This window comes from Vidua macroura, chromosome 2 (assembly GCF_024509145.1).
Source record: "Vidua macroura isolate BioBank_ID:100142 chromosome 2, ASM2450914v1, whole genome shotgun sequence".
Lineage (NCBI taxonomy): Eukaryota > Metazoa > Chordata > Aves > Passeriformes > Viduidae > Vidua > Vidua macroura.
Genome location: NC_071572.1, coordinates 2,832,285 through 2,846,847, shown reverse-complemented (window position 1 = coordinate 2,846,847; position 14,563 = coordinate 2,832,285). Strand labels below are relative to the sequence as shown.

Here is a 14,563-nt window from a genome sequence, read left to right as displayed (position 1 = left end):
CAGGGTGGCCTTGCAGCACCTGGAGGAGCCCCAGGAAAGCTGGAGAGAGACAATTTCCAGGGGATGCAGGGACAGGAGCCAGGGAATGGCTTCCACTGCCAGAGGGCAGGGCTGGATGGGAGATTGGGAATTGGGAATTGTTCCCTGGCAGGGTGGGCAGGGGCTGGGATGGAATTCCCAGAGAATCCCCTGGATCCCTGGCAGTGTCCAAGGCCAGGTTGGATTTTTTTCTTGGAGCAGCCTGGGACAGTGGAAGGTGTCCCTGTCCTATCCTGGAACTCGATGATCTTTAACCCAATCTGTGGGAAATGGATTTGTAGAGAGCTCTCAGGGCCTGGCAGAAGGCTCACACAGTGTGCACCTGTGTGCAAACCTTGAGACAAGAAATGCTGACTTAGAAATGCCATGGAGTAGGACAGACATTGCTGGGAGAGAAATCCAAGTTTCAGAGGATGGCCTTGCAAACAAGACTGGATCCTTTGGAGAAACAGAACTATGAAAGATGCCCTGCAGTGGGACCCAGGAGGGGTAATTTTTGATAATTGGCTTTGAGGCATTTACAGCATTGTGTGGCAAAAGCTGATAGGCCAAGAAACACAGTGTAATTAAAACACAATATTGTGTATTTTAATTAGGAAATAGTCAGCTTCTGATTGTGATGGCGTGAATCATAACATCTGTATTGTCTCACCCTTCACATGAGACTGGAATAAAATGAAAATGGAATAAAAGTTTTTAAAGCACCTCTCAGCTGCCCCATCTCTGGGTCAGGAAAAGGCTATTGTCCAACACCAATCTATGATTCTGTGATTTTCAATGCTTCGCTTTCAATTTTCAACACCTTGCTTTGGATTTGGAGCAAGGAGACTCCTCATGTTTTTTAGCTTCTGCCTCTGCAGTTTTCTCCATTGTCCAATTAAACAATAACTCAATTAAAAGGGAATGGGGCATGTGGCCAAAACCATTTTATATTTTCAGAGTGGCTCTGAAATGTGTCCATTACCCAAATGGAGGTAACAGGAAGACTGGGAATATCCCAGTCTTGAGCATGACCTTGAAAACTGGAGTCAAGCAATAGGTGTGGCATGGACCTTAATAGGACAAAGTGCAGAGTCAGGAATTAAAGAGAAATTCCTGCCCTCAGTTATGAACATGATTGGACTGACAAGGGAAGAGAAGGAATTGACTTTTTCTCCCTCAGTCAGAGGCGAGCAGAGCCATGAGTGCAATGCAACTGCAAAGGAGTAAATGTGATCCTACATCTCATCAGCTGGGAACGCTCCTGTAGGGAAAGGGGAATATTGTTCCTGCTGGACATGACACTGATGAGCCCTTTGCAGGGATACTGTCACAATCCTTGTCCCTTCTGCACCAGGAAGATGAATTTGAGCTGATGTTGAGCTGAGGAAGACCAGCAGGATAATATGGAGAGCTCGTGGCACAAGGGAAAAAGAGCAAGGATTGGTCCAGTTGAACTCTAGGAAAATAAAGGTGAAGAGGGGATGAAGTTGTTCACTGTAAATTTATCAGATCAGATAAAGGAGAGGGAGAAAATGAGGTAATCATGGTTTTAAACTAGTGGGAAAATCACCACAGGGAAAAAAAACCAAACAAACAAACAAATAAATAAGCAAAGTTCTGTGTCAAAGGGAATTTCGAAACATCAGAGAAATGAGTAATTATTCAGAAGCTGTAGCAGGAATTTAAAAACAAACAAACAAACAAACAAACAAATCCACAAGACCCAAACAACAAGAAAACAACAAGAAAAAAAAAAACACATAAATAACCAGATTAGGTCTATGGTAAACAGAAATCACAGATATTTCTGTAGAAAAGGAACTGTACAGCCCAGTGCAGACATGATCCCATCACCCTGCACGTTGTTTCTGGATCTGTGCTCCTAATTCAGGACAGCACAACAGAGCTGAGAGGTTTTATGAATGAATTTTCAGGAAATGGGAGGCTGGAATAGAAATAGGAGGAAGAGGAAACAGAGAGGAAAGAGCAGATGCAGTGACAGAGAAACAGTGACAGACTAGACTGGGCTCTTTGGGGGTTTGACTGGATTTCCAGAGGTCCCTTCCAACCCCAAGTATTCTGTGGTTCTGGGATTCTGTGACTGCTTTGTAATATATAAAATTAAGACCACAAATTCAATGTTTAACCTGGCCCACATTGCAAAAACTTACCTGTTAAAAATTAAATTTTACCATTGCTTAAGAAATGGCAGCCAAAGAAGAGAGCTGAAGGGAACCACTTGGGATTTAAAGAGTTGAAATGAATACTCACAAGAGGAGTGGAGGGGGATTAAAATAAACAGAAATTAATTGATTAAATTTAATGTGAGGAAACAGAAAAGCTTCATATGTTTGGTACCTGCCCTGCAGGTGGCAAAGGAAGAGGAATACTGAGAAAACACAAAGTTCCATTATCAGGGAAGTTTTTTTGCACAGCAAATGGGATACTGGGAGAAAGATGGGGAGATTTTGCTCCTGCGTGCAGCAAAATTCCAGGCTTGCCATTGAGTCTCTGCTTGCAAAACAGCTTTACATAAGCAGCTTTTATAATGCTCCATGAAGATCAATAGCTTTAGGTTGACTTATTTGTTTTGTTTTGTTCCCCTGTTACCAAAGTACTCGATTGCAGGCTGGAAAGTTGCTTTGTTGTGTCAGATTCTACCCAAAAATATCAGGAAAGATAGACCTAGACTTGCAAAATACAGGAGAGAGAGAGAAAGGGCAAAGGGGAGAAGGTTATTGCCAACCTCTCCATAACAAATTTTGGCAGCTGTGACACCTAACTCTGTATTTATAGCCATTCCCTAGCCTGGCATCCAGAAATGGGAAGGTTAGCAAGTGAAAGAGGAGCTTTTGCAGAGGAAAGCAACCTTAAACATCAGGCAGCTTTTCAGAACATCTGCACCAGGTTTGCCAGATTGCCCCACGGAAAGTTAGACACCAAAAAATCAGGCCTTGATGTGCAAATAAGGGGGGAAAAAAATGGGGGTGGTAGGCTGGGAAAGAGAATTCCCTCTGGTATTCTTCCTGCCAGAAAACAAAACCAGACAGCTTCCACCCACTGGTCTCTCCTTATCTTCCCTTCAGCTCCTAATGGCTTGCTCTGCAAAATTTCCCCAGCTCCAGCACACCAAAAACCCTCCCAGGGATTTAAAATTCCCCTCAGATTAGCAAATGTTGACCCTCTGACAACATTATCAGCTTGTGTGAACCAAAACTGTTTGAGCTGATCTTTAAGCAGACATTTCCAACCACATCTTCCCTTGCTGCTGTGCTGGGGAAAAAAAAAAAAAAAAAAAAAAAAAAGCTTTCAGTGTTGCCATATGGGCTGAGGCAATATCTAGACTTACACTTTTTAGGCCAGGCAGGGAAAGTGTAATAACAAGAGGAGGAGCAAAGGTGGCTCTAGGCAAGGCTCCTCCCAAGCTGCCAGATGATTTGTTCCCTTTGCAGATCAAAACACCCCCGGGCCTGATCACAAACTCACAGAATCCTTTAGGTTGGGAAAGACCGCCAAGGGCGGGTCCAGCTTTTCATTTTCAGGAGGTTTTGGTTTATGGTGGCACCTAAAGAGCCACAGGTCAGGATCAGGCAGCCCCAGGACTGTCAAAGTGCACATCTTAATCATAAAACCAGATGATTTTTGATGTGCTCATGAGTTATTTTGGTATCTCCAGGTAAATGCTGTGGTTTTGGAAAATTCTTGGCTTGCAGATAAACAGGGATCCTTTGAGACAGGATAAAAACTCAGACTCTTTAAAATAATTAAAACTTAGAGTTTATGTATCAAACACTATTCTGTGGCCAAAATTCTGCAGACACATTTTGGATTTCACTACTTTTCTACTACTATTTACTAGTTGTAGTAGTAACTCCAACTTTTTAACTACTTATCCCTTTCAGAGGTAAGGAGGAATGTACACCAATAAGAGTCAACATTTCAGAACTTGAAGTGAAGAACCAATGCCTCTGGCCCAATTTCATGAGTCCAAATGCTTTTTTTTTTTTTTTTTTTTCTGTGTTGGATTCATTTTCCCAGGGAGGTTTGGAGTCCCCATCCCTGGAGGGGTCCACGGAAGGCCTGGAGGTGGCACTCAGAGCTCTGGGCTGGGGACAAGGTGGGGATGGGGCACAGCTTGGATTTGATGACTTTGGAGCTCTTTTCCAACCTCAATGATCCTGAATTAAATCACACCAACATGAACCTGCACAAACTGCAGGATAAGGTCATGGGAATATTACCTGCATTCCCATTTTGCCCTGGGAGCTGTGGGTTCACTGAAATACCAGTGGCAAATATCCCCAAAAATCCCTCCTAGAGATGTGGTGGTGAGAGATTTCTCTGTGTATAAATGCTCTGTTGTTTTGGCAAAATGAAAACTGGAGGGGGATAAGGATATGCCAGAGCCTGGTTTAGGCAGTTTGTCTCCATAAAATCTCTCTGCACAACCCCCAGAGAATGAACAGGAGGTGAGGGAGAGCAAAACCCTCCAGAGGGCACATCAGAACTGAAGTTTCTTTTAGGTGCACTGACCTCGGTGGGATCCTCTCCTCAATGGCCTAAGTGGAGCAGACTCCTCATTTAAAACCCAAAGTCAGGCATTTAAAGTAGATGTGCCCATCCCCTTCCATCAAGCCATTCCTCAGCTTTTCCCATTGTTTAACCCTCAAAAACCAATTCCAAAATCATCAAGCTGATACTGATGCATTGTGAAGGCTGAGCTAGAGCAGAGGCTGGGCAGAGCTAAAGAATAAAGCAGGGATTTATGAAAAGGATCTCCTGCATGGATCCACCTTGGGCAGCAGCAGAGCCCAGCCAGGGCTGCAGCCAAGAGGAACCAAAATGGTCCCAAAATGCACGAGCGCTCCCGGGGGCTCTCACTGGGATCAGCTCTGCTCCATTTGCACCTTGCAGTTCATTGTCCCATTCCAGCTTTAGCCCAGGCACTCCCATCCTGCTTGTTTTTCTCTCTCCAGCCCACGCTGTTTGTGCTCCTGGGCCTGAGCTTTGGATCATTTGTCCTTGGTGCCCAGCTGGAGAAGGAATTGTTTTGTCTCCCTGCTCTGTGCACAGAGCTCACCATCCCATAATATGAATCCCAGACCCACACACTAAAGCAGCACAGAATCTGAAACATAGAAAAGCTCACACCTGAGGCATCAATACAAACTTTGCTTCCTGACATAAACTCTTCCCTCAGGCACGGCACAAGCCTGGGGAGCTCAAGCTGTTTCTGGGACTGTGTGCCCAAAGGGAGCTGGGAGGGAACGGAGTCAAAGCCCATTAACTGGAATCACCCTGAACCAGCAGATTTACAGTTCAGGTTCTGCCTTGACCTTTGACTGGAATGGAAAAGGAATGGAAATCTCAGCAGCTCACCAGTCAGGCACTTGCCTGGGACCTTCAGAAAGCAGCAGGGATCCTTTCAGTGTGTCTTAGCACGAGCATTAATTCACCCTGAGAGGCTCTGCAGGGAGATTCGTGGAGCTGACACTGAGTAAGCTGCAACTGAGACAAATAGATCGAAGGGGGACAGCAGGCTAAGTATAAAATAATTATTTGTGCACCTGTTCCAGAGCCATTTCAGGTTTTGTGCCCCAAGAGAAAAAGCTCCATTTGGAAAGCACGAGGGTTTGTGTAATTAAATGATGCTGTTATGGTTCCAAGCTCAACCTAACAACTCATTTGCTGCTTCTCCTGAAATATTTAACAATTAATAGAGTTAAAAGAGCCTATAACCCATCACATCGTGTCAGGATGGTGAAGGCAGAAAGGATAAGATCCTACATATCCTCATTTCACATAAACCTTTTCTCCATTTTGAATGTGCCCAATTTTCCTGCTCTGTTGGCAAATGAAAGCAGGAAAAATGAGTAACAAGTAGAGCAGACTCTAGAAAAGCAACTTTAGCTTGGAGAACAGCTCCTGTTCCAGGAGATTTGGTCCTAGCACAAGAGAAGAGATTTAAAGAGCAGTAGTTTGCAGGAAGAAATTAAGAGTTGTGCAAATCTTCCAGGAAAAAGAGGCCTTATGCTGCTCTTTTCAGCCAGGTTCCCTTTTATGGGAAAAGCTGAAGGAACAAGAATGCAGCCATTTTTTAACCTAACATGATATAATAATACATCCACCACACAATTGCATGGACTCAAATGAAATTTCAGAGAGAAAAAAAAAAAGAAATTATTCCCAGAAAGTACATTAGGAAATGTAGGAAGGTGTGAAGAAAGGGTGAGGTGAGAAAGGAAATGCAGATAAGGAGATTTTACAAGCTAAAGTGGTGCTGGTTTGAAGTATTACTTTTTTTCTCAGAAGGAAAAAAAAAAAAATTAGATCACTGATGATCCATGGTCAGAGAGCACAGATGGGGTGTGGAGCTGGGCTTGCTGCTAATCTAAGACAAAAAATGACAGAGAAACTGATAGGACTTTTGAAAATGCAAATTGTTATCATTTACTTTACCTGAAAATCCACAATCCCATTCTGCTTCCCTCTGACTAGGGGCAAAAGTTTGGAATATGGGTAATTTATCACAGTGCAGACAGAAAAGGTGAAGCATTTCACCTTTTCAGCAGGTGGAGTGGTCTGGAAAGGATGATGCTGATGATGTCAGGAAAGGACTTCTGGGCTCTACTTTCCAGCCGGATTTTCTCAGCAAAGAAGGTTGAAGTAAAGTATCTGTTGATGTCTGGAGCTGTGCACCTGCCCGTTTGCCTGGCAGCTGTTCCAACCAGGAATGTGGGATCTGTTGGCCAATTTCAGCTGAGCCTGAGAGTGGGAGAGCAATGCCAAAGGCTCCGTCAGTGAGGAGGGGGGTAAAGGTGCTGGGAAGTGCCCCAAAGGGGATGGGCATTTGTTCGTGCTGTGAGATCAGCCCTAGTTATGCACCAGAGAGCTGCGGGACACAAACCCTGCTGTTCCCTGGATGCACCTCTGGTTCTCTTTGCTGTGGGGGCAGTGAGGCCCTGGCACAGGGTGCCCAGAGCAGCCGTGGCTGCCGCTGGAAGTGCCCAAAGCCAGGCTGGATGGAGCTCTGAGCAAACGGGGCTAGCGCAATGTGTCCCTGCCCACGGCCGGGGGGATGGCACTAACTGATATTTAAGGTCCCTTCCAACCCAACCCATCCCACGATTCCGCGATTCCTGCGCGGGGAGGGCGCCGCCGGGGTAGGCGGGACGCTCCCGAGGCAGCCGCATCCCGGCGGGAGGGACAGCGCGGGGTCCCCGCGCTCCGCCGCGCTCCGCACCCCCATCCAAACCCGCGGAGCGCCGCGCTCCCTTCCAGCGGGGGCGGCGCAGGCGGAGCGGGGCCGCCCCCGCGGAAGGAGCGCGCCGCCCCCGCCGCGCCGCGCCGCCCGCAGAGGGCGCTGCCGCCGCCCGCGCTGCGCTCCGCGCTCCGCTCCGCGCCCGCCGGGCCAGCGCAGCCCCCGGCGCAGCCCCCGCGCGTCCGCCCGCGGCCGCTCCGCGGGGCCGCGCCTCCCCCGCCCGCCTCGCCCGGACCCGCGCAGCGGCCGCGCACAGCCGCGCACAGCGGCCGCCCGCTCGCCCCCCGCTCCGGCGGAGCCCCGCGGCCGGCGGGTGCCGCTGCCCCCCGGGGGTGCGCGGCTGGCGGGAGGTGGGCGAGCGGGCGTGGGGAATGGAGACGCCCGACAGCATCCTCGGGGCCGTGTGACAGCGAGCGGCGCTCAGACGCGCGCACGGAGCCGGAGCCGGAGCCCCGCAGCCGGCGCAGCGCCGGGCAGAGCCGCCCTGCCCCGTCCCGTCCCGCGGGGAGCCGGCATGGAGTGACAGCAGCCGCCAGGTAAGCGGGGCTGCCCTACCCGAGGGGACGCTGCGCAGGCGATGGATCGGGGCTCGCGGGTTTGCTGCCTGTGCCCTCACGGCTCGTTGCCGCCGCGTTTCTCCGTCTCCCCCCTCCCCTGCCCCCCAAAAACGCCCTTCCTCGAGCCCCCCGAGCAGCCGCGGCGGCCGCGCCGAGGGATGCGGGGCGCGTTACTTATGTAACCCGGGGGCGAGCAGCCGCGGCCGCTTCCCCTGGGCGAGGGGCGAAGCGGCAGCGGCGAAACCGCGGCCGCGGGGGGCACGGCGGGGCGGCCCCGAGGTCCCCGCTTCCAGCTGCCGTCGCGGGAGCCTCCCGCCTTCGATCCCCATCCCCACGCCCTCGGGCAAAAGCGCTGCCGCCGCCGCGACGGGGCCGGGGATGCGCCGGCCTCCCCCGGCTCCGGGGCTCGGCACCGGGCACCGCGGGCCGGGGCCACCGGGCACCGCGTCCCGCCCGGCCGCCCCCTCCCCAGCGGCGCTCCAGCGGCGGTGCCCGAGCCGGGAAGAACTTCAGAGCGGGGAGGAGGCGAGGAGCGGGGGGACCGTGCTGTTTTGGCTGCGCCCGTCTCACTTCTCCGCCGGGAGGGCAGCGCGGGGAGGATGCGCTGCGCGGAGCTGGGCTGGCTGCGGGCAGCCGGGGCGAGGCTGAGGGGAGCCGGGGTAGCCCTGGAGGCAGCCGGGGCCCGGCGGAGAGGAGCCCGAGCCGGGATGAGGGGGCTGGGCGGACAAGGAGGGGACAGCCTCCCCCGGGGGACACGGGTGGCGGAGGGGACGGGGGTGTTCACGGAGGGGTGCCCGTCTCCTCTTGTTCGGAGGGAGAGCGAGCTCGGTATCACCATGGCGACCTGAGGGAGGAAAGAGCTAAATAAATAAATAAGTAAGGGATAACTCCCCCCTTCTTCCACTCCCCCCGGCCCTCGCCGTCCCTTCCAGGCCAGGTCCGGTGCTAAAGGTGGGGAGAAAGATACCACGGACAAAACTTTCCTCTCGTGGTAAAAGCGGGCGGCGAAGGGCCGGGGCACCGCGGTGGGGAAGGGACCGCGGTTTCGGGGAGCCGGGGACTCCCGGATCGCCGTGACCGGAGAGCATCTTCTCCGGGAAGCTGCCTCGGGGCTTGCTCCTCACGGCTGCTTAGGATGCTTAGGATGCCTTCCTTCCCCCCGCTGCTCCTCGAGCCCTCCGACAGCCCCGGGGCTCTGCCTTTGGCTGCCGGACCGGTCCGGCCCCGCTCCAGCACCGCGGACAGCGGCGGCGGAGCGGCCCGGGGAGCGCGGGATGCGCGGGGACAGCGCGGCTCGGGGGTTTTGAAACGGGAATTCTGCGCTGGGAAATCGGGAGAAGCCCCCAGCCGTGTCCCTGCTGTTAGAATCTCCCCCCCCCCCCGCCCCGATCCACTCCCTGCTGGGCGCCAGGAGCCTGAGGAAGACTCACGCAGGGCCACTAAACTTTCCTGAGCCGAAGGAATGCAGGAGCTGGGAGCAAAGACATTAAAAAACGACGTCTTTTCCACCAGCTCCAGCTCGAGGTTGTTTTTTTAGGGCTGTTTTGCAGCGGTTCTCTGTAAGGTGTTACAGGTACCTGCATCCCCCAGCAGGACCGTTCACACACACAGCACCCGTGCAGAAATCGTGAGAAATGCCTGCCCGCGGCTGCTTTGCCTGCAGGAAACTCGTGGAGAAACAGCACTTGGAAGGAATTGCACTCCTAGCTCAGGGAGCCGTCCCACTGCTGAGGGGCACGACTGCACAGGTGGAGTTTGTGCTGGCCAGCCGTGGTCAGCTCATTGCAAAAACCCCTCCTGACAGAGCCCTCTGCTCCCCAGACAGCCGGTGATCATTTTAAATAAACAGAAAAAGCGAGGGGGAAAGAAGTGTTGGGTTAGTGATAATGCACCAACAGCCAGGATACATTTCTTGCTCGGATGGGTTGTAAATCATTGGCCCAGCTCACCTATACCTGTCTCATTCTAGCAGTTACATATGCAGTCATTACCTCAGACTAGGAAAAAATTAGTCTAGGAAAGCAAACAACATAATTAATACTATTCACTGGGGGAGATGGAGATGGATTAGTCACTTTTGGGCTGTTCACTGTGTCAGGATGTTCGTTTTTCATTAAGCAAACGAAATTTATTTGATCTTGCCTCGGTGCTGATAGGCAGTAAACTATAGGTACATGGAGAGTTATTGGTTTGGAATCCAGATCCCTGGCCTCTCTGGGCTGTGCTTTAACTATCAGCAATCTATCAAATCACACCAGGACTGGTTTCCTGCTCTGTCTGCCTTCCTTCTTGCTTATAAATTCTCTGTTTCAAAGAATTCTGGAAGAGACAAACACATATGTGAGTCCTAGTCAAGTGTGAGAGTTAATTGGGGTTTTTATTTATTCCTGAGATGCCCAGGGTGGGCATTCCTGGGTGGGGCTCTAGTGGAAGGTGTCCCTGATGATCCTAAAGGTCCCTTTTAACCCAAATCATCCTGTGATTCCCTGCAGAGACTCCTTGCTGAGAATAACAAATCCTCTTTCTTGTAAATCCACATTTTGCCCTAACTCCACTTCTGGAGTGAACTAATGAGTTAAGCCTTTATGGAAATGGAGACCTGGATATTTGAATGCTGTGCCTCCCATTTCCAAGCCTGTCTCCCAGGGAATATGGGAATAAAGGCCTGAGCTGTAACTACAAGCTGGGGAACTCATTACTTTCCTGTGGGAAAATGAGAAGTAACAGAAGCCAACTCTTCTTGAGGGCAGTTACCAAAGCATTTGCAATACTTGAAGTTATTGATTTCCTTACATAAGGCAGGGCTCCTGCAGCGTCACAACAATGCTGGCAGATCATTACCAAATGATTTTGCCTCATAAGCAAATAAGGAAAGAATTAATGATAGCAACACCAACCCAAAGCCCCACAACCACAGCCTCAATTAGTAAAAGGCTCAATTCTTTGAGGGATTTCTGCCAGTGCATTTGCACCACATTCCGTTTGAGCTTCCCAAGATTCTTAATTTCACTGCAGAAAAGACTTGTTTTTCACAAGCATGTGTTTGGAGCCTTGTTTTGTAGTCATTTTTGTTGAAACGTGGTACTTTGGAAGGAAAATAAGATCTCTCCTTCAAACTATGTAAGAGAAATAGAATTTCATTTACATTTTCATGAAATCCCCATCACAAGGCATATATTCAAATATTTCACAATAGGTTTAGGTATAAACTTTATGTTCTTTCTTTCACCTCTCAGGAACTCTGGACACTGTTGGTGTAGGATTACTGTGTTTGTCATGATCTTCTCATGGTATTTTTACATATAAAAACAGTTTTATTCAGGATTTGTCTATATCCTTCTATAAAAGCAAGTAGTAAAATAATTCATATTAATGCTCTCCCAAATAAATTAATTTATGTCTTAAGCAGCAGTGCTTGATGCACTGTAAAGATCCCATCTCTATCATATAATTTCTTTGATTTTCATTGCTGTTTAAAGCTTTGCACCTCTGTTCAGTGCTTCCATCACCTTCTTGCTCCAGGATGTTACTTTTTATATGGGACAATGAAGCCCTGGCAGTTTTTAAAAAGATATAAGGTTTAGGTTCATGTTTTATATTTATGTGAATGTACAATTTTTACTGGGGGAGGCAATTTGATATTAGAAAACAATATTCTCAATATATTAAGTATTAATATTTATATATTGATTGTGCAGAATGTGATGTTTCTGAACAAACCCCTGATTTACCAAACACCAAAACCAAGGGAAAAGTTTTAATCTCATTCCCTCTTGACTTTCTGGAAGATTTTTTTGGCTTTCAGTTGCTTGGCTTTTGGAGGTTTTCTCCAGATCCTTTTCTGGAATGCTGCTGATGTTGAAAATACAATTTTTATGCTTTATTAATAGCTGGAATAGAAGTATTGAACAATTGGAGGTTATTGAATCCAGTTTTTCCACACAGCACTGCAATTTTTAATGATGCCCAAGGACTCCTGACAGAGCCTCATGACTGTGTCGTGGAGTCTCTGCCAAAAGGGCATCCCAAACCAGCCCATCCCAACCCCACACTCTGCAGGACATCCATGGGATCAATCCTGTCCATGCAGGTTCTGGAGGAGAAAAACCTCTGTGATCAAAATTCTTGTGAAGAGACTGGAATTTTTCTGTCCTTAGCAAGGCAGGTATGGATCCTGTCCACCAGGAGGCTCAGAGCACCTTTAACTCCTCCTTGAACTCATCTCCTCCTCCTCATTTAACTCCTCACCCATGATCTGCCTCGCAGAATATCAGCCAGGGCCAGGGGAATTTGGCAGCTGAGGAAACACACCTTGCTTCCATTTGGAAAGCTCATTAAAGTGGATTTTTTGCAGTCTATTCACGAGCTCCTGCATATGGCCAGCAGAACATCCTGTCCTCAGCCACAGGACAAAAAAAAAAAAAAAAAAAACCAAAGCGGGGAGAGTTTCAAGTTCTTCAAAAACAGGCAATTTCTACCCTCAGAGTCTCACAATGCCCAGCAAAATTGAAGAATTATGGGGTCAAAGAATGATTTGGATTGGAAAGGACCTTAAAAATCATCTTGTTCCAGCCCCCCTGGACCTTCCCCTAGAGCCCCATCCAGCCTGACCCATCCATTGAAAATCTTCATGAGTGCAAGGGCTCTCCACAGCCCTGACTGCAGAAACCCAAATTTATGCCAGAGGTTGCACAAGAAGCTTTAACATAAGTGCCAAGGGCTGGTCAGAGTTTTTTTTTCTGGAGTATTACTCCAGAGAGCTTTGAATTAAAAAATAGCCAGAAGGCAAAAGCCCATTCTGCTGCTATTTTCCAGTTGCAACCTCAGGTTAGACATTAATGGTAGCTGGAAGTCTATATCCACAATATCCACCAATCTTCAGCTGGAAATTATTTACTTCCAAGAAGTATTTACTTTCTTGTCTCACTCTGGAGGGAAAATAACAGAGTCTATCCAAGGGCAGAGCCTGCCTTGCAGTCAGAAAACCCTTAACATTTGCACACACAGCTTGCAATCCACAGGAGTAAATTATGATTCCACAGAGATTTAAGGATTTTTTTTTTTTTTGAAGCATCTGCATTAATAACTCTGTGTGTCAGTGCAGACAGTGAAGGCTCAAATATTTAAACCAGGGAGCCTCTTATTAATCCTGACTGCCAGTGACCTCCCCACCCTTTCTGGCCATGTGCATAGTGAGGGAGCTCAGCTTCAGACTCTGACACCTCTGTGGACATCCACGCCCTCAGAAAAACCTTTCAGCCACAGGAAGCCTCTGAATCATCCAAAAACTGAGGAACAGGGTGTCCAGAGCAGCTGTGCCTGCCCCTGGAACTTGGAAGTGTCCAAGGCCAGGTTGGACACTGGGGCCTGGAGCAGCCTGGGACAGTGGGAGGTGTCCCTGCCATGGCACTGGATGATTTTAAGGTCCCATCCAACCCAAATCATTCTGGTGATGCCTTGTGCAGGCTGAGCTAGAGCAGAGGCTGGACAGAGCTAAAGAATAAAGCAGGGATTTATGAAAAGGATCTCCTGCATGGATCCACCTTGGGCAGCAGCAGAGCCCAGCCAGGGCTGCACCCAAGAGGAACCAAAATGGTCCCAAAATGCACGAGCGCTCCCGGGGGCTCTCACTGGGATCAGCTCTGCTCCATTTGTACCTTGCAGTTCATTGTCCCATTCCAGCTTTAGCCCAGGCACTCCCATCCTGCTTGTTTTTCTCTCTCCAGCCCACGCTGTTTGTGCTCCTGGGCCTGAGCTTTGGATCATTTGTCCTTGGTGCCCAGCTGGAGCAGGAATTGTTTTGTCTCTCTGCTCTGTGAACAGAGCTCACCATCCCCTAATGTGAAGCTCAGACCCTCACACTAAAGCAGCACAGAATCTGAAAAATAGAAAAGCTCAAACCTGAGGCATCACTGGGATTTTATGAGTTTGGGTAAAATGTAAATGTAAACTTTGCCATCTGGCTTTGAGGCCTGATCCTCATGTGCCCCATGGCTAAAGGAGGTTAGAGACAGTTTGGGTGAGCAGAGGTTCTCCCACACACCCTTGGATAGGGTTCCACAACCCATCACAGGCCTGCAGAAACTGCCTCAGTCTTGACTTCCTTTCATTTCCCTTTGACCTGTGCAGGGTCTTTAAATTCAGCTGTGCCTTCAGGAAGAGCAGTCCCAGGTCTGATTGCTGCTGCCACAGCAGTGATGGCATTTCAGAGACAAACACTGGGGATCAGAGGTTTGTACAGCTGGTCTGGATTATCCCACATTCCTCTCCTCTGTAGATACTGTTGGAGGCTGACCTGAGGAAGCCAGGATTTTTTTTTGGGACTCTCTGGAGCAGAACATTGGGGCTTGTTTCCTGATGACAGCAAAGTGCTGGCATTTGTGCTGATTTCTCCAAAAAAAAAAAACAAAAAACAAAAAACAAAAAAACACCCACAAAAAAAAACCTCCAAAACACTTCTGGACAAGAAAACAATGATGTGCAGATTGAAAGGGTGAAACAGGAGGCTGAGGGAACGAGTGGCATGATGAGAGCCTGCACGAGAGCATCGTTAATTCAGTGCTCTAATCAACTGTGTTCTGCAGTGCTTTATCACAACCATCCCTGCTCCAGCCTCTCCAGCTCAGAGCACTTTGCAGCATTGCAGGAAATCCTCTGCTTTTTGCTTCTCATTTTAAAAAATAATTTCATTGTGTCTTGTCAATACAGACAACTTTGTCAATGA

At 49.1% G+C, this 14,563-nt stretch overlaps 1 protein-coding gene across 2 annotated transcripts in view; it reads left to right on the top strand.

The window, feature by feature from the left end:
- The first annotated feature begins 7,554 nt into the window (after window positions 1-7,554).
- The window catches only part of KCNJ6 (potassium inwardly rectifying channel subfamily J member 6), a 163,586-nt gene continuing 156,577 nt past the window's right edge, over window positions 7,555-14,563 (top strand). For both annotated transcript variants that reach the window (XR_008435751.1, XM_053970597.1), the window contains exon 1: window positions 7,555-7,818. The gene's annotated coding sequence lies outside the window, so the exon portion shown is untranslated. The remainder of the gene's footprint in view (window positions 7,819-14,563) is intronic.